Consider the following 4035-nt stretch of genomic DNA (forward strand, 5'->3'; position numbering starts at 1 on the left):
GTTCACTTGTCGGGATTCTTTTGTGGTTAGTGTTAATTTGTATATTGGGATCGGGTTGCATGCCGCAATAATATTATATGGGATCGGGTTGCACGCCGCAATATCATTATATGATTTGGATCGGGTTGCACGCCGCAACAATATTATATAGGATCGGGTTGCACGCCGCAACATCTTTATATGATTTAGATCGGGTTGCACGTTGCAACAATATTATTTGATTTGGATCGGGTTTCACACCGCAATATCATTATATAATTTGGATCAGGTTGCTAGCCACAACAATATTATATGATTTGGATTGGGTTGCACACCACAACAGTACTATATGATTGGGATCGGGTTGCATGCCGCAACAAGATAGAATAAAAGTGAATATTGACTCTTATGGTGAGGACGAGAGTAAAAATACAAAGGGTGATGTCGTGCACTTTCTACTGCTGTATTTATTTGTTGTTATCAATCCAAGTGTTTAAACTGTTTAAATTCCTTTATAGCTGTGATCCTTTGTTTTAGAACCTATAGTGTTTTCAATACCTCATCGTATTTATGTGTATATATATATATACACTCCAATACTTCAAACTTCAATAATTGTTACAACCGTAATTCAATTAGTTTCTCAATTATACCCCCTTAAACAGTCTGAAGTTGTATTTTACTTAAAAAGGAATTTCTACTATGTTTTAAGTTATCAAAACTCTTGTTAAAGGTAATAATTCATTCAATGTTGTATTTTTAAATTAAAAGGGGTACTTTCTTTACTCAAATAATTTCAAAAGAAACAATTTCATCTTTTCTCACTGGCTTTCCCAATTAGTTTAGAAATTGTAATTTTACTTATATTAGGTAAATGGGACTTCTTGGACATATTGAGTGCATTGTACGGACATTATGTATTGTATAGCATGTGGATTCTGTTGTTAAAAATGAGATGGAAAATATGTGGGCACAAGGTGCCATGTGTGCGGAAGGTTCGGAAGTCAAGAGTATGATATGAGAAACCTATGATTGATACGTGTATTAGACATGATGTGATTGATTGAGTGGGCATATCCTTCTTTAATTGAATACATTCTTACTTGTCTCTGTTCTAGTTATGTCAGTGTTGATTTACTTGGTTATCTGATTTACTTGGTTACCGTTTGTTGCTACCCGTGTTCTCCCATTATGGTTCTTACTGTTGGTATTTTGATTTTTTCCCGTTGTTGATACTACCTCGTTATCTTTATTTCGATGTTGTATTATCACATCCTGTTCATTTCATTTGACTAGTAGGTGTCTTAACTGTTCCTCGTCACTACCCCAACGAGGTTAGTATTGATACTTACTGGGCACCGTCGTGGTATTCTCATACCACACTTCTGTACATTTTTGTGTACAGATCCAGGTATTGATCGATAGTAGCTGTGCGGGTCGTCGCGGTGGAGACTCACAGTAACCTGTTGCTGCGTTCGCAGGCCTTGGAGTCACTTTCGTTTCTATTTACGTTCCATTGATTCCTTCTCATTCTGGAATAGTGTTGTATTTATTTTATATAATTACTCTTAGAAAGGCTTATGACTTGTACCACCGGTTTTGGGAATTGTTATTTATTGAGAGTTATTTAATTTGAAGTTAATAAATATTAAGGTTATTTCTGTAAATGTTAGGCTTACCTAGTTTAGACACTAGGTGCCATCATGACTCCTTCGGAGGAATTTTGGGTCATGACACATAAAATTGTGACCAATTTGTGAAGATTTTATGACACGAGTTCATTAATGTGGATAAATTTTGTGATGATTTTGTGAGAATTTTATTGTTCAGTCACAAAACTTTTGCAACGTTCAAATTTGTGACGGATTGTGATGGATCTTTCCGTCACAATATAGTTTTTTCTTGTAATGATACCTACTCTATCATAACTAACTCTATCATAACTAGGGGTGTACATAGGTCGGGTTGGTTCGGATTTTCTAATTATCAAACCAAATCAATTGTATCGGGTTATTAAATCTAAATACCAAACCAAACTAATAAAAAGTCGGGTTTTTTAATCTCGGGTTTTTCGGAGTTTTTTTCATAGTCTTCATAGCACAAAAAGTAAAATTTGTGCTCCAAATATTTCTTTAATCCTAGTAAGATAAAACTATATAAGGTATTTTTTTAATAAAATAATATAAATATGAGATGAGTCTTGGCATTGTACTAAAATATTCAACAATAAAAATAATAAAATCACATAAAATAAATATTATTAATAAGCTATAATGAAAACAAACATAATTTAAAATTACGACTAATAAGTACTAATATTTTACATGACTAACCACTAAAAGAAAAATAATTTATACATTTATCTAAACCATGGAAAAACTAAAAAAATAGATATCCAATACTATTTTCATTCATAGTACAATTGAATTGAATGTCTTTTATTAACATTAGTATTGATTTAATTTTGGTTTAGGATTTATTTGAGTTACTAATATTTATGGACAATAAAACTTATTGGAGCATCCAAAAATTATAAGCCCAAGCTTGAAATAATACGTTGAAAAATAAAACTATGAAAAAGCTTAAGAAATATTTATAAACTACACTACAATAAATATTTTTATGTATTAAATATATTTAATACTTCTATACATATAATGTTGGGTTGGTTTGGTTTTGGTTTGACTTTTAGTTAAAACCAAACCATAATCGGATTTTTTTTTCTCGAATTATCGGGTTGGTGCGGTTTGTCGGTTTCATTTCTACCCCTAATCATAACTATGCATATATATCCGAACTCAAAACACACATAACAACCATGACAGATAAAAGCATCCATTCTTACTCGTCTTAATTAGGTTCTCTGAGGGGAGACAATGGGGAATTTAAGATTTAAATTTTGTTGATTGAGTTGATCAGAATTCTACCACAACCCATATGATATATTGGGTTCACAATCTACTATTTTCTTATTTAATATATATAAAATTTTAGCCAAGTTACATTCTGGGATTAACCCGTAGCTAACGAGTTCCATTTTAGCCCGACGGGAAATATCCTATCAGGGAATATAATGCAAATGGGTCTCTTCCAATAGAAAACTATATATCACTCCTAATACGCAGTGTTATAAGTAGTAATAATACGCCAAATAAGAGCTATTATAACACTATACTTTATGGTTACGTATAAATGGAGTCGTGTTTCATATTTATAGGCTGAGGATACCAAAGTTGTAGCGTTGACGTTATTCACATGCCTTTCTTTTTGAAAGAGATGTCGAATTAGGTTGCAACTCAATTATTCAAAATAACCGTAGAAAATTCTTGGCACTTATGGCTGTCAAACATTTTCACATTGTTGGCCAGAATTAGTTAAATCCAACTATCAGTTGTTTACAATATTTATTTAACACAAGCTAATAAAGTAAAGAGTAAACGGAGAAGGAAAAATGAAAAAGAAGGGGAAAAAAATTCCCAAGTGGAGTACATTGGTTTGTCGATTTGACAAATATAGCTTACCTAAGGTGATTGCTAAGCAAGGTCAACTTCAATGGGAACACTCTCGAATTAATTATATCCAAAAAAAACAATGGTCAATTATCAATTAATCAAATCATAAGCCACTCCATAATCCATTGTTAAAATTACTTATGAAAGACAAACTCTTCGATTGCCGTGATAGGCGTATGAGTTTTTTCTCTTTTCATCACGGGATTAACGTTTTTCTTCTTTCTTTTTTTTTGCTTAATTTAATATTTTTTCTTTAAATGTATTCAAAATTCACTATATAAATAACCCATATTCATGTCAAATAAAAGATAAAACTCTTCAACGTAGGGGTGTACATAGGTCGAGTTGGTTCGGATTTTTCAGTTACCAAATCAAACTAATTGTGTCGGGTTATTAAATCTAAAGACCAAACCTAACCAATAAAAGTTGGTTTTTTTAATCTCGGTTTTTCTCGAATTTTTTTGGTTATTTCGGTTATTTTCCATAAAGTCTTCATAGAACAAAACCTAAAATTTGTGCTCCAAATATTTCTTTGATCCTAGTA

This window comes from Nicotiana sylvestris, chromosome 6 (assembly GCF_000393655.2).
Source record: "Nicotiana sylvestris chromosome 6, ASM39365v2, whole genome shotgun sequence".
Taxonomy (NCBI): domain Eukaryota; kingdom Viridiplantae; phylum Streptophyta; class Magnoliopsida; order Solanales; family Solanaceae; genus Nicotiana; species Nicotiana sylvestris.